Raw genomic sequence first — 16,614 nt, 5'->3', positions numbered from 1 at the left:
ATTATCATCTGTTTTTGTAAATTTATTATATTCATCTTTTGAGTATTCAATCACATGCATTGTAAAGTTCGGAGCTTCACGTGCTGGTCCAAATTCTTGGTACATATTCATACTTTTTAATCAAATTTCCCCTCTATTATTGTACAATCTGCTATTATAAGCTGCTGGCCAAAATATTGTTTTTCAACATGTTTCAGTATATTTTTTCCTTAGTTTGTGCGGTCCGTCACTGTTGGTTTCTAAAAATATCGAGTCCACGATATCAAAAGCTAGTAATATTGTTCATTGGTTCACCAGTCCTCCTAATTGCGAAGTGACGCAAGATATCTTTCATGTCAAGGTCTCACCATTCTTCCAAACTGTGAGGTGTCATGTGTATGTGTATGTGTTTTGTGTATGCTGATGGTTACACAGATCGCATCGCTTACCAAAGTGAATCCTGATTTATGTAACTATCAATCCTTTCCAACTAACAAAAACTCCTTCCCGCGACAACTGTGGAGGGCATAGTAGTATATACAACCTCTAGTAGCAACGGTTGTCGAACTAACATTCCTTCCCTTCCTCGGTTGACCGTAAGGACGTGGCCGGCGTCGTTCTTGACCCAATAAAATGTGAGTTCTCGGAACGTGTACATTGATGATGTTGTGCTAATCCCAATCCTATCTGTTGGTTCTTTGTGCAATTCCGCAAGCTCTGGTCAATCACGGAGTAGCAACTACGAAGTGTATACCATCAATTTTAACTTCTTTTCCCGATCAGCCTAGATAGCTGTGTAGTGTCGGTAGCGGTTATCTCAATCGGCTAAGAATAACACTACGGACCGCCTGATCCAGTGGTAAGAGTCCACTAAACAGGTGACCCCTAAATCATGGTGTTATGCGGCTTTATGCTTACCGTGCCAAAGAATGAATGGTTAGGGGGGTCTAATAAAAACCTAACCACAAACGGAGCCTGTGGAGAATTAGGGCGTCCTCCACAGTATTACGCCCTTACTGCGCTAACCGGAGCAATGGTGCAGTGGACCTTGCGTTTCTCTGAGATAATCAGTTGCCCTTCTTAAGTCTCAAATTTGAGGCTAAATAAGGGCGGGGTTATTCAAATGTTGTTAATTAGCTTACATTACCACCTATATGGATTCGCTTAATGCGTTTTCGCCATTGGCGTTTTTCAATTAACACCGATTTGGTTGGTCGTTGATGTTTCCTTTTTGTGCTGTGATTGTGAAGAGTGTAATCCTGTCTAGTTTGGGTAGTGGCTACGACAAGGAAACCTCAGATCAATTTTCAGCGTAAAAAGCGTATGTAGCCCAAGTGGATCTACTTCAAAAAGTTCAATTTCGTAGGGTAACTTCTGTATAGGTTACCTTGTGAACCCAGCTTTGCTTTTTTCATTATAGATGAACTGTCGTGCCTCGAGCATGCTATATTTTAGAATAACGTTAACAGTATGTTTCAACCTTTCCTTATGGATGCCTTCAAGTAAGCTCTTGTTTTCAGCATCTTTTCGCTGATATTTGGCATCTGAAGTAGCTCAAACATTGATTTGAGATGCTTCACTTTGATGGAATAAGGTATGCGCACAGCAAAATCTGGCCAAAGAAAATCAAACAGTAATAATTCATTCCAACTTGTTCCCAAACCAAAAGCAATTCATCGTAAAAAAGCATTAATTTACTTTAAATCAACATCAAAACATTGCTGATTTGACTTGTTATATCCGTCATCTCGAGTTTTGAGCTTGAGTCCTTCCGTAAAGTTTTGCACAGTACCTTCGACCGCATGCCAAGAAATTTTTATCACCTTTGTGTCAAAATCAATCTTATTTTTCGATGAAAGCTGTCGTTCTTGACATTTTTTTAAGGTTCCAATACATGGTTACTCAATATTTTTCAATTGGGTTGAGTTTTGAAGTGTATGAGATTTTACGTTTTTCGGAAAAAAGCAGTACAATTTCTACATAGTTTTCTGCATACAAATGCAAGCATTCTCCGCCAAAAACAGGGGACAAAAATCAATTCAAATCAATACACAATATCTAAGCTTTTGAATAAGGGGTGCCAGCCATTTTTCCCGACATTTCCCGTAGTGAAAAAGATGATTTGCTGTACATGTATTTCTAAAAGTTCGGTTTTTCAAACCACAAATTCATATTGTTGACCAAACTATGTATTTCTTGCCAAACTTCGATTTTTTCTTACTCTTAAGTTGATCTGCAACCTTTCCAGGTTGTAATGATGTATAGAACCGAATACTTGAAAGCTAACTTAGGTCTGCGGGGACGGTCGCTTTAATGTACATTGTCAGATTTTCAGCACGTTTGTGCAAAAACTTTTCGAGGACTTCTTGTTCCCTTGACTCTATTTTAAACACAATGTCAAAATATATCCCGAAGTAAATATTTTTCGATTCCTTACACAATAAGCTTTCATTTGCGCCAGAGATTGCCACGATTCGTTGAAAATAGAGAAATTTCTATCCAAAATGCGGTGGCTAGATTTTGCTGTGTGCATACCTTACTTAGGTAGTACAGTTCATGGTTAACTTAACATAGAATTGCACCTAACCCAACTCTGCATGAGCAGAATTTGTCAGTTGGTTGGCTGATTGGCATGTGTCAGATGAGGACTCTCCATTTGATCTTTTTGCACTTTGGAGTGTTCCTTCGCAAACTTTGCGTATTCAGGCGTCCCTGCTCAACAAGCTAGGGAACCTGTAATAATTGGTTGCGATCACATTTTATGGATAACTCGCTTCCATTGCTGCTCCAAGAGAGTTTCATTATGGTTTTGTTATTATACCGCCCTTCATTGTGGTATACCATAGCTACTGCTTTGAAAGAAGCTTGTCCTCTGCGGTCTGTGCGGACCGAAAGAGGTATTCCTGAATGGAACTCGGACCTGTTCAAGTTCTAAATGTCTTCGGATAAACCAGTCTTTTGTATAGCTACGAATCTTTAGCTTCTACCCCGAGGATTGTAGCTATAGAATCGATTTAGTGGGCACTAAAAAGCTCTGCTTACTTCAAATCAAATCTCCTGCAGCAAATGGGGCTTTGTCCTATTTTTCTCCAGAGGGATTTGAGTTTTTCAAACATGTTTTGAACTCTTGTAGTTTTCTATTGGGTATTTTCATGGCGTGAAATTACTCTGTAGTTTTATCCCGAAGGGGTGCGCGCGTTGTAAAAAGAAGGAATAAGTTCCAGATTTATCTGGTTACGTCGTTCTTTCTGAAATGCTCGAAACGCATTGTCGATTATCACATCTGTGATGTTCGTCTGGCTAACATGCCTGTTCATGTGAACTCACATGTCTCCCAATTTGGGATGTCCACAGTGACTCTTTTACACAAAGTTGTATACGTTTTCAAGAAAGCACTCGCTCAAACGTAGTTTTTGCTTGGGTGATTTCTTGAATATTGAGGATGCTTTTGATGACGTGCCTTTCTATGTCATATTGAAAGTCGCATGACGTCGCAAGCTGCCTCCAATGAGCTATAGGCTCTTTTTACGCTTATGCGTTTTACAGTGTCCTTTTCAGGGCACTGATTAACCCCGTTGTTGTATGAGCTATGAGCTCTCGTTTCGCTTATGCGTTCATTCCCTCTTCTAGGGCACCCCTTCCTATTTCATCACCTTTCCCTTTCCCAATTCCCATCCCTTGTCCCATTCTCCCTCAGGTAAATGATGAAATAGGCTCATATGTATGGCGATGGCACAAATGTCCCAAATGGAGGATAACGTGCCTCTGGAGTCGGCCTTCTGATACCTGATATCTGATACGGTCACTAATGCTCATGCTCATGCTCATTTGGAAGGCTCGGGCGCCACAGTCTGTGTTGTGAGTTGAGATTTGAATGAATCCCAAAATCAATAATGCAAACGTTTTTAATGAGTTCAATTGAGCATGAATTTTTATAAACTTCTCGTTATCAGGAATCCCAAAGTAAAAATTGTATCTATTTGTTGAGCAGAACTTACTTGGAAAAATGTAAACTTTTCTATAATTTAATTTTTTTAAACATATTCACTCGCGAACAACCTTACAGTCGCCATTTACTTTCAAAATTGTCAATCAAGCCCTAACATTATTGAAATTTTAAGCTGACATCGAGGTAATCTCCACCGCTAGGCGACCAAAACAACCACCGAGTTAAGGATATTTGTAGGATCCAAAATTATGAAAAAAATGAAGGAACTGAAGAACCTTTGTCGAATCATAAAAAATATCATATGATAGAGAATTCATTTAATTGAAATCAATAAAGATAAATTGATTAAAATGAAAAAGTCCCGCATCATTTCGTTTCACATTTGCGTTAAACAACGTATAATAAAACAAATAAGGCTTTGACAGTTCTTTATTAAATCTAAATTAACTGCAGTGTCACTAGTTGACTATTGGTGCGTCGTTGCTAGTCGTTTTGACTGAAATGTTACATACTTTGGGTTAAAAATGTGATGCTTGTAACGTTTCAAAGTCTTGAATATTTCTTTTGAGTTTTAAACGATTTGATAAAATTAGACATTACATGGTTCATCTAAGATTTAAAACTAATGTCTTTCATGAAATTCATTGCAGTATTTCAAACGTCCATTTTTGATTTTGACTTTTCGCATGTTGTGGAGGGCGATTTTATTTACCATTTTGTGAATTTCAGTTTGTTTTTTTTTTTTAATTTTTTAACATTTTTACTATCTTATGATTTTTCTTGAAGTCTATTTGAGTCGTCGATTTTTTGAAACTAAAGCATTTTGAAATTTTGTGATTATTGTTAGAATGTACTAATATTTAATTTTCCATGGAACATTTGTTTTTCGTGAAACTCAATTTAGACAAATCATGGAGTGGACCTTGTGTGATGATTAAAACACGGGACTATCACGCCGGGTCTCCAGTTAGCCTAATGGTTGAGGCTATGGATCGCCAATCCGGAGATGGCGGGTTCGATTCCCGTTCCGGTCGGGAAAATTTTCTCGACTCCCTGGGCATAGTGTATCATTGTACTTGCCTCACAATATACAAATTCATGCAATGGCAGGCAAGAAACGCCCTTCAATTAATAACTGTGGAAGTGCTCAAAGAACACTAAGTTGAAGAGAGGCAGGCCAAGTTCCAATGCGAACGTCGAGCCATAAAGAAGAAGAAGACTATTACACCGAGGACCTGGGATCGTATCCTTCTCCCGACAAACTCGTAAAATGTAATTTTTTCCATCGGGAAGGAAATACATAATGCTAAGGTCTCGAGATGAACTAGCCGCGGATTAACTATGGAGCACTAACACTGGGACGGGCCATTTGAAGCTATCTATGATGTTTTTTTCTCGATTCATAAACCTTTATTAGCACAGATTTGCACCAGTTCATTCCTTCTTGTTTGCACGACATTCTTAATTATCCACACAACACAAAACATAGTTTTATTCATTTGTTACGGCCCTTCAATTGTCGCAAAAATGTTCTGCCAAAAACAATATTCTTCGCAAAAAAACACCCATCAAACTCCGAAACTCCACAAGCGAAAGGAGAAATGCCCCAAACCTGTTTAGTCGTCTCTCTGAAAGCAATAACGATCCTCTGCATATGAGCGAGCAATAAACACAGCAACGAGGGACCGATCGTCCCTACAAAAGCACTAACCAACAAACGGACGACGCTCTTTCAAAAGAGGGGAACTGGATCTCCAAACCGCCACCACCGCCAAAAAACAACGAGCCCGAAAGCAAACCAAACAATGCTGTTGGTTGGAACGAACCGAACGAATGGGACGCGGACGCGCGCGCGTGTTCTGTTGTAGGCAGAAGAGACGAACGGAACGGCTACTATGCACAACCTCACCCGACGATCACACGCAACTGACTGGACGCGCGCTGGGGCTAGCATAAATGCCTTGGCGGATGAGGGGATTACAACAACAGCTCGACTCACTGCAAATAATGCAGCTGGTGAGAGAGACTACGGCGGTGGTGAGTAGAGTTTTACGCTGGTAAAATGAAGATGGTTTTGATACTTCAACTGAAGTTTTCTTTTAAGCCACATAATTTAAGAATAATCATTGCGAATACAATATCCTCAAATGGCTCAACTTTTGCTCTCCAGAACTCTTAGATCATCCAACAATATAACAATTGTTGTCCCTTATTTTAACCCTCAAATACCCAACCCCGCCTTTAGTCGGGTGAGCATTTTTATAATTTTTATTTCGTGGACAATGATTTTTTTGTATTTTTGGCTGATATTTAGGACTATTTTGTACGTCTCAAAATGGTTTTTGGTGTCTTTTGAAGCTTATTTACATTTTTTAAACCATTGAAAAAAATGATGTTTTATTCACCTTGCAGAAGTCATTGTATATTTTGCATTGAATCGCTTCAATTTACATATTATAAATTTTTGCCGAATCAAACTATTACAGTAAAATAGTTTAAGGGAATCAAATACACTCTAAAATTATTTTTCTTAACATTACAGTGTTTTAGTGGAATTAACTGGAAATTGTTGTCGGTTGAGAATCATAGGTACGGTTATTAATTTAACTATAGAATCGGTTGTTTCTACAACAAAATTTATTTCAGTGTATAATATCTAGAGTTTTTGACCCCATTTCCGGCACTACAGGTAAACAAAATTGTTCAATACCTAAATTCACAACGAAAAGACCGTTTTCGTCCATTCCTTCCATTCGAATCAGATACCTTATTGCGTGAACTTGTTGTTAACAGTGATTGTTGTGAAGATTTTCTGCCGGAAAGTTGATTTTGAAGGAGATTACTGCATCTAGTCCAGCACCAATTGGGTTTTTAAATTTTAAAAAATGTGTTAGTTTTATACGAAAGAGCACTTTTTTCTGAGTCACAATGATTTTTTTCAGATTTTTAGATCTCTGTTTTGGTACCTAAAATCAATTTCAAAAAGATTTTTTGAAATCACCTTTTGACAGCTGGGCAACTGTTTGACAGCTCCGCCCAGTACAAATTGCGACGAGGGGTGATTCGACAAATCGCTCCCATACAAACTTCAAATGGATCTTTAAATAGGTTCCCGGACTCCAAAATTCATGAAAATTTGGATTTCGGCTTAGTTTGACATGCAGATTCAGAATATCAAATTATCTCAACACCGTTAAAGAAGCCAATTCTCGGCATCAGTGCCGAACTTCCAGCAAAATCTAATGGAAAATCCCTTCGGCTTCCATCTTTGTGCATACGAAGTGCACCCGTCTGCGTGTAAAAGTTGTTTTGAGGTTTTGCGAACACCCAAGTAACAGAACTAGCTGATGCATGTATGCTTATTGACTGTGGATCTTGTTGCGGAAGATGGTTAACTACGAAAGTGCGTTTGGAAAATATGCGGCAAGTGATATTATTTTTTTTTTCTGCTGTGAGGTGCCGGGAATTGACGCGGGTGCCCAAGTAGTTCAAAACCCTAGTAGTATGAACTGTGAAAACTGCAAAATATTCATAAAATTACACAAAATACAGAAACAGCAAACTCGTAGTTTTGGTTTCAACACAATATTCATTGAATTGTTATTTTAATCAGTTATTTTTTTAAATTACTTGTATTAGGGGAAATTTATTTTCGTTTCGAGCTCAACATTTATGGCGAAATCCCGTTTGTTTTATTGCTTGAAGTATTCAACGGTCTCTAAGAATGCTTTTCAAACTTTGAAATTTTGATTGTTTTTTTTTTTGAAATTACGTATAATACAATAAGTTAGTATTTTCAGATCCAAACACAACGTTTCTAGCGACACCCCTTTTGTTTTATTACTTGCACAAGTACATAAAATATTTCTTTTTCTTTTTTTAATATTTGGAAATTGTTAATTTTCATTAAAACTACAAGTGTATGAAAATTGACCCATTCTCACCCCTTCGAGGGGGTGATACAATATCAAGTTAAGTAAGTAAGTTAATCATGTTCTGGTCAAGGTTGATACTACTCATCAATAATACATTATATGATGGATATGTGGTTCTAAAAAGTATCAATTCACCTAAATGTGTCATGTTTCGTCTAGCCTTAAAGTGGCATTTTATAAAGGCCCTATTTTTAAGCTTTTTTTGATGATTTATCAAAAAATAACTAATTGCTCTAGAAACCTATCTTCTTGACAGGAATTGCTGGTAACTACGAGGATGACACCATAAAACTTTTGATTAGATATTCGCAATATTTAATGAGATGTTTCAGATAATGTTTTGACCCAATCTCGCTCCTCTGACCCATTGTCACCCCCAACGACGGTACCAGAACAATTGTGAGAAGTATGAACCACAGAAGCTGAAAAAATCACAAAATTACGTATAGCACCGAAATTTTGTGTTTTCAGTAAGAACTACACATTATTCGATTCTCGTAGTCAGAAAATATGATATTACCGAATCAAACTTAATAGTCGTCGTGAAAGCCTTAGCATTTAATTAAATAAATATGAAATAAATTATATTTATGTTTATATTTTCATGAAACATGATATATGAAGAACCATCAACGATGGTTATGAACGTTCATATCAAAATTTTGTTTTTCTATAGACTGTTTCAGAAATTATAAATACACTTTGTTTATTAAATTAAATAAACTGTTCTAATGATTTTTTCAAACTTTTTTCAGAGTAAAGCATATTGTACTCCATATTTTTATATTTCCTTTCAATTGTCTTGGTATTTTAAAGAACAGTCGAGTCCTCTAACAAATAACTTAATTTTCCAAATTTGCATTTGCACAAAGGTGTTTTTTAATGATTTCAATAGCATTTATCACTAAATACCAAAAAATATCTGAATTTTCATCACATTCGCTTTCTCAACAAGTTGTCTAAGAAATGGCTTGATAAAAATTAGGGAAAAATCGATAAAGGCATTTCCACAACATTTTTTTCGGAGATCAAATTGCTTATTTTTTAAGGTTTTTTACGAAGCATAAGAACTACCCAACAGTTTCTTAGCTTTCCTGAACAAACTTATTTTTCAGCTCTTCCGATCCTTCAGATGGCAAAGCTTGTGATACCATAGAAACGAATGCAGTTAGCAGTAATTGAGACATTTGTTTGCTTAACGTTTGTTGCTACTGGTGTTGTTGAGAAATTTGAAACAAAAAAAATTGTATTAAGAAGGCCCGTAATGGTGGTTCTTGATCAAATATTCCAGTGAAAATTACTCTTACCTATCGAGAAATGTCTTTTATTATCGATACATCCATTTTTATTGTGTTTGGAAATAAAATATTTTATCTGTGAGATTTTTTTTCTACTATGCTACATTTTTTGACCACTTTGTGCAACTTCAAATTTTGATCATCTAGTTTACAGAGCCCTATTTTATAACTTTTACCAGAAACATCAACAAAATTGGTATTATTTGCATCGTTAGCATGTTCACTATAAGAGCTAGAAAAAACCTTATTTGGATATTGTGGTCAAATTGAAATGGCAGTTTATCGTTAGTGTATTTATAATTTCTGAAACAGTCTATAACACAGCGTAACAAAAATTAACTTTTGGTCTGTATCACGAGCAAACTTATGTGTCTTTGACAGATTTTGGGCCGCTGAATCCGAATCCGGGCTCAGAGTTGCTGCAACACGTCAAAATTTTGAGCTATACCTCAATTTATAGGGCAAAATATGCGATTTTGGGTTTTTTGACTGCAAGCCATTAAGCGTGGAAATATTTTTTTTGAGCAATCGAAAGGTTAATTGGTCAATTAACATCTTAATTAACGATTCATGCAAAATATTTCGTTTTACCAAATCGATTCTGATAGTTTTAAGCGATTTATGTTAGGTACGATGTTTACCATACAAGTCACCCTCCAAAAGTTGCATGCAAGTTTTCAAACTAACATAAAATGCTTAAATGTATCAAATTTGATTAGGTAAAACGAAATATTTTGCATGAGTCGTTAATTCAGATGTTAATTGACCAATTAACCTTTTGATTGCTCAAAAAAAAATTTCCATGCTGTCAAAAAAGCCCAAAATCGCATATTTTGCCCTATAAATTGAGGTATAGCTCAAAATTGTGACGTGTTAGAGCAAATCTGAGCCCGGATTCCGATTCAGCGGCCCAAAAACCTTCGGAGACACATCAGTTTGCTCTTGAGACAAAAAAATGTTGCGCTGTGTAATCGAACTCAGCATTTTTTTATATAGCTTTGAGAATTCATTCGGTATTTCCTTCAGTAAAACATTTGAAAATTATATCGGCAATTTTTTTGGGAGTTGAATCGTTTATAATTGCTGTGGATCTTTTTTTTGTGAAGATTGATTTGTGAATTTCCTAAGTAATTCATTTGAAAATAGTTCATCAATTCTTTAGAGAAATTTTGCTAATATATATTTAAAAAAAAATTCGGGAATACCTTTGAAACTCCTTGATCATATTCTTTGAGAGTTCTTTTTTTTATTCATTTGATGTTGGTTAGCCAATTTTTTGAGGATTCCTAGTTTATTATATGTTTTTTTTTAGGATTTCGAAATTTGTTTTGGAATTTCAACGACGACTCCTATATAACTTCTTGGTCATTTCCTTTGCAAATTTCCTTGGTAATTTTATTGTGATTTCTTCTATCATTGTTCATGAATTCTTTATATTTATTTTTAATCTCACGAAAATTATTTGGAATTTTATTTATAGAAATAACTTTGGGAATTTGGAACACCGCTAGCCATCATGGTTTCCCATAGCGGAAATCATCATGGTTACAGGTCGCAAGCCCTGGCAAAGTGTGGAACGTTTTGATGGCTGTGATCCCTGACCATCATGTAATCAAAATCCCAGGGATACTCAAGTGACCATACTGTTGGGTTGTGGGGGTTGCGTGTGTGGGGTGCATATATTGACAAGCATTGCTATGGATCGTCAGGGCTGAGTAGGAGCGGGGAATGGATCTACGATTGCTGAATTGCAATTATACCTACTGGTATAGTCGTGGTTCAACAGTGGTGGCGCCGCTTTTCGCTTGTGTTCGGCCTAGGTGGTTTGTTTAGGCGGTGCGGGTAGGTTTGTATGTACTTCGTACGTGCAGTGCGAACGGCTTCAGCATTGTGGTTACTTGGGTAGTGTAGGATAATTGGGTTTGGGACTGAGGGGGTCGTCATTGATTCTGCCGACACCATTGAGTGGTCATTGTTGGCGGTTGTGTTGGTGACGATTTCTTCAGCTTTATAATCTCATTTATACCACGCACAAACTTTGGGAAGAGGGACTGCTTTGTAATGTAAGAGAGGGATTTTAACTCTGCGTTACGGGTTGCAGATAGAAGCAACCCAGGTGACCGTGCGGCTCGGGTCGTGATGGATGCATGAGTGCAGTGTGTGTGGGGTGCGCTACCCTGTGGATGCAGTTGAGTCCGGGTTGGAGTGGAAAGAGACCCTTCTCTACCCTAGATCGGTTTCGGTTGTACGGGCGGGGTAGTGTTTGTCTTATGTGTGACGTGTTGTGCGTGATTTGCGGCCCGAGCTGCGTGGTTACTTGGGAAGTATTTGCTCTGCAATCTACATTTTGGTTTTAAGGTGAAGCTATGGCTGGGCTGTGCCTCGGATCTGTTGGGCGCAGGTCGGAAGAGCTGGTGGTGGTTTGTGCTGGAGGGTTTGCTCGATTGGTTATTCACTGATGATGGCTAGTCGATCGACTGTTCGCGCAGCCTGTCATTTGGTTCTTGGGGTTTGTGCTCTCGAGGTCCGGGGCGTTGCTTCATTGTATCTTCACTTTAATACTAATATTCCTTGTTTGATTAATTGACTATTATGTACAGGCGCTTAACTCATTCTATTTCATAGATTACCAGATTTAAGGGTAATGGTTCAATAGGACGATAGCAATCAGAGTGGATTAGAACGAGTTGGCGCCTACAGTACACCAACACTAACACACATACACCAATACTTACACGCACACATGCACCTACAACTAGCTGTAAAAGACCAGTGGGCGGGACAATGGTGCCTACCCAACAGTTGTAGGTGGGGTGTTTGGCTTAGCTACATGACTTGGTCCGGCAAGCCCATAAACATCAATTAGTAGACGTATTGCCTAGTGAAAAGACAACGCAGATGGGCGAAAGCCAGGGGATGCGTTGATAATAGCAGAATAGCAGAATTTTCTATTTTTGTTGTTTTTAGACTTATTATTCTGTATTCTGTACATTCGGGGAAGGGATCAGTATACTTTTTTCTCGTTTCAGAGAGCGAGTAATGGCGCTTAAGCCTAGGCTTTGAAGCCAGGGCACATGGAGAAATGCCTGTGTCCCATCCCAGGAGAAGAAATGCCAACTATAACGGAGTGTGCATTAACCTTCTTAGCAGCACCACTCCCAACGATCTCATGTCCAAACACCATTCCCCTAAAACGAAACGGTTGGTACGGTTGTCCCCGTTTCTTCCTTCATTCAATTCAAAAAGGTTTGTCAATCATGTTATTCATAAGTGGATAACCTGATTGCCTTAAGTTTTTGAATTATCTTCCAATCCATTAGTCTGCACAGTGGGCCTGGCCGTTTTAATATTTGTGTCACATCATTTCTGATATGCTGCAAATATTAATGCTGACAAGAAAATATCAGAAGAAATTTTGATATTTCCAGGATGCTTTTCAACACTGGCTGTGCAAGCACTAGAATAGAATAGAATAGAATAGAAATAACTTTGGGAATTTGGGCTATTTCATCAATCATTTCTTCGGCGATCATTTTGTGAATTACTCCGTGTTCAACATTTCCTTTTCGGCAATTTGTTTGGAAAATACATTTTAAATCTTCTTCAAAAATTTCAAAAATTCGTCAATTTTTTAAGGTTTTTTTTTACAATTGATTCGACATGTTCTTTGGAAATTCTGCCGACACTTAGTTTGTTAATTTCTTCATGCGTTCCTTTGGAAATTTCTCAAATAATTCATTATGGAATTTCTAAGAGAACTCCTTTAGAAATTCAAAAATTCTCAGTTGAACTGACGGAATTTACAAAGGAATTTCGATTCCCAATCGAATATCTGAAAAAAAAAATGAAAATGAAATATCCCAATCGATTTGCAAGTGAATTCTAGAAAAAAAAAATCTGAAAAACTTTTTGAGATATTTCCATAGAATTGCCACATTAATTTCTTTAAAATGCCTACTTAGTTTCCAATGGAGTTGCCAAAGAAATTCCTCTAATATTTGCCAAAGGAATTCCTTAATAAATTATTAAAAGATTTTCAAAGCAATTGGCTAAATCCTGTCTCATGATAAATTGGCGAAAACTATTCCATTGGTGTTGCCGGAGGAATTTCCATTACAATTTTCGCAACTATTCACAAAGAAATTTATCAAGGAACTTTCAAAGATTATGCAGAAGCTGTTTCGGAAGGAGTATCCAAAGAATCGCGTGGGGAGTTTCCTTAGGAACTGCTTAAAAAATCAAACAAAAAAATGTTTAAAGAATATGTTTTGTGCAAATTTTGAAGAAATTCTCAAAAGAATTGACGAAGTTGTTTTTAACCGTTCAGCGCGCGCGCTGTTGTAAAAAGTACAACACTACCAAAAACCTCGTTTTTCGTATACAGCGCGAGCACGGTGCAGTTTCGGTTGCTTGATGGCGCGCGTCCTGGAAGGTTAAAGAAATTCCCGAAGGAAATATCTAAGCAATTTGGCGGAGGAATTTTCAAAGGAATTTCAGAAAATTTCTCAAAGTAATGAACAAAGAAGTCTCCAAGAAAAACTGCCTGATAAAAGTTCCAGAGCAAGTTCCATCGGAATTGCCGAAGGCATTCCGAAAGAAACTGTTACAGGAACTGAAGAAATCTCGAAGAATTTATCTAATAACTATGAATCTAATATCCTATGAAATTACAGACGGGAATTATAAAAGAATTACCGAAAGTGTATTAAAAGGAATTGCCGGGAGGTTCCTCAAAGAAATTTTCAGAAGAATATTGAATGACAAAGGTAAAGAAATTAATAAAAATGTACCGAAGAAAATTCCGAAAAAAATTAAAAGCAATTATTTTTTGAAGAAGTTCCCAAAGTCGTTGCCGCATGAATAACAAAATACATTACCGAAACAATTCTCACAAGAATTGCCGAAGAAATTGCTGGAGAATTTAAAAAATGTTGGTATTATTAGAAGAAAAACGCTTGAGAAACTACTAAAATGATTGCCCAAAAAAAGTCAACCAAACAAATAAACCGAAGAATTTGCAAAGCAATTTTAAAATAAGCCACCTAAAATCAGTAAAGGAATTACTGATGAAATTTTGATGTGCTGAAAGGTAACAAATTCCAAACGTACTACCGAAGAAATTCTCAAAGAATAAATGTTCTGAAAATTTATTTTTATATACAAATATTTTTTACATACAATAAAACTCAGAGGTTGTCGTGGTGAACGTGAAGTTTGGAAAGAAAAAAAACCAGTCTCCTTTATTATTGTATATATTGATTTTGTGGAGTTTTTGTATTTTTCAAGATTTACTGAGTCTTTAGTTCTCAAAAATACAACATAAGCCCAAACGACCTTTTAAACACGCAGAAAAATGAGGCTTGTTTAAAACAATAAAACGCATGGTTGATTTTCAAACTGAGCATTTACTTATTCCAAAGTTATATTTCTTTGTTCTTACTTAGAGTTTATCGATCAAAACAACCAATTCCCATCATTCCATATAACGTTAAAATCTGCATTTGTTTCAACAAAATGGGGACCATAAACATGGCCCAGAAGCACTCACACATTTTCAAAATTCTTACCCCAACATCGCCACATCGAAGAAAGTGTAGCAAAACCATTACTCCAACTTCCAAGTGCAGTTTTGGCCGTGATGGATAACGCGCAGGTACTCAAGACTGCATCCAAAAAAAGTGGGTCGGTTTCGATTTTTTGCCTTTTTTTATTCGTTCTCGCTTCCATCCGCTTGTCGAGTAGATTTCCGAGCTGCCGCAGGAGCTGCCGTCACCAACACAATCACTTCCCGGCTTTGTTAGTGACAAAATTGCAGTCGTTTAAAACAATCTGTTATTTTATGTTGAAACTACCAAATCTCTGTTTGTTTTAACAAACTGTCAAAAATTTTGGCAAATGAAAATATTTGTATTATCAAACAATGGAACAGTTCAGTTTAAGCTAGAAATCAGTTTGAACTAGAATTTAATTGTGTTTGCTAAATATTTTTCTGCGTGAACATTTCACATTCCAAAACTTTTCAAGTCGGATAAATCGGCTTTAGTAGCTGAAAGGCCACTAAAAGTGGCACCCCCTAGCCACTTCTTAGGAAAAAATCCTAAATACGCCAATGAATATCAAATGTAACCGGTTTGAGCCAAGTCGTGACATACAAACACCATTTTCAGACACTGCTTTGGCAGTTTTACTAGGAACACTTTCTAGGAATATTCCTTTATATACCCAAGAATGCAAACAAAAATCGTTTCTACTCACTATCTATACCCAAGATTTTTTTTTTCTAAAAAAAAAATCAAAGACCAAAGACACTGCAGTTTTATTTATTTTGATACTTTTGATAGAATGTCATCACTTTGGGAATCACTGAACTGATGACAAGAAAATCCTAGCTTTATAGGTATATTTGGTATAGGGAAGATGTCTGGAGTCTCCAGTGTGAATTACTGCGCTGCCTAATTTGAAAAATCAAAACTATATCTTGATTCTATAGAAATAAAATAAAAATCCCATAACAGGACCAGAGTTGAATTTTGATTCGTCATACTCAATTTTCATGCAATATAGAAATTTATTGAAATATCAATTCACTTTATTTTGCACCGACATAAAAATATGTTAGACAGCACCAAACTAGTTTTTATGTTGGTAATATGTAGTGAAAAATTATTACTGTTTTTGTCACCTGCATACGAAAGATAACTGTGATGGATTGTATTGAAATTCTTTATGAATCAGGATTCCGACATATTCCGGGACATTACTGGATATGACATTCCAGAAAACACATTGAAATCAGGCAAATATGAGAGTATTGCCCACTTCATATTATGGAACAATTATTCTAAACCGTTTTAAGATTAGTCATATTTTATAAAATAATTGATTGAAGTGAATAAATTGTATCGGATAAATACACTCATAAAAAGCGCCTTACATGCAAACAGATGCAAACGATTAATTCCCAACAGCCAAAAAGCTTTCGTCAGGTACATTGCTGTAAGCACAGTTTAATGAAGCTTTTGAAACTTCACTGGTATAAACTATCGCTTGCATTTCGCTCGATTTTGTCGAATGCGTAAGCTTTTCGCCAATGAAAAGCAATTCTCAAATGTGATCTAAACAGTTTGATTGAGATGTTAATTTGGTATGATTTTTAATTCCTGTATCAGTAGTGTGAAATTTAGACACCAGTTGAGCCCTTCAAGAAATGAACAAACATGTTTCTTTATCGCTATACGCTGTTGCCAAGAAATCAATCAAATTGAATCAAAAACAGAGGCCTGATCGGTGCTCGGGTCGGTTCCGGTCCCAAGTAATGAAAAAATCCCTTTAAAAATAATTTTAAAAAAATTGCTTTAATTTTGAAATTCGCATTAATGTTTATTTATGAACTAAACAAATACATAATACAGACTGTGATGACCCACCCTGAGAGTTGATCACTTCTTCATCT

The 16,614-nt window shown here is 36.6% G+C and overlaps 1 protein-coding gene across 7 annotated transcripts in view; it reads right to left on the bottom strand.

Annotated features, from left to right (window-relative positions):
* The window catches only part of LOC115263285 (tetraspanin-18), a 174,516-nt gene extending 168,641 nt beyond the window's left edge, over positions 1-5,875 (bottom strand). For 5 of the 7 annotated variants that reach the window (XM_062852785.1, XM_029866419.2, XM_029866421.2 and 2 more), the window contains exon 1: positions 5,640-5,875. The gene's annotated coding sequence lies outside the window, so the exon portion shown is untranslated. Of the gene's footprint in view, positions 1-5,540 lie in introns of all 7 variants that reach the window. The other 2 variants (XM_029866420.2, XM_029866423.2) reach the window with 2 other exon arrangements.
* Between the last annotated feature and the right edge of the window lie 10,739 nt (positions 5,876-16,614).

This window comes from Aedes albopictus, chromosome 2 (genome assembly GCF_035046485.1).
Source record: "Aedes albopictus strain Foshan chromosome 2, AalbF5, whole genome shotgun sequence".
NCBI lineage: Eukaryota > Metazoa > Arthropoda > Insecta > Diptera > Culicidae > Aedes > Aedes albopictus.
This window is presented reverse-complemented; position numbering and strand designations above follow the sequence as displayed.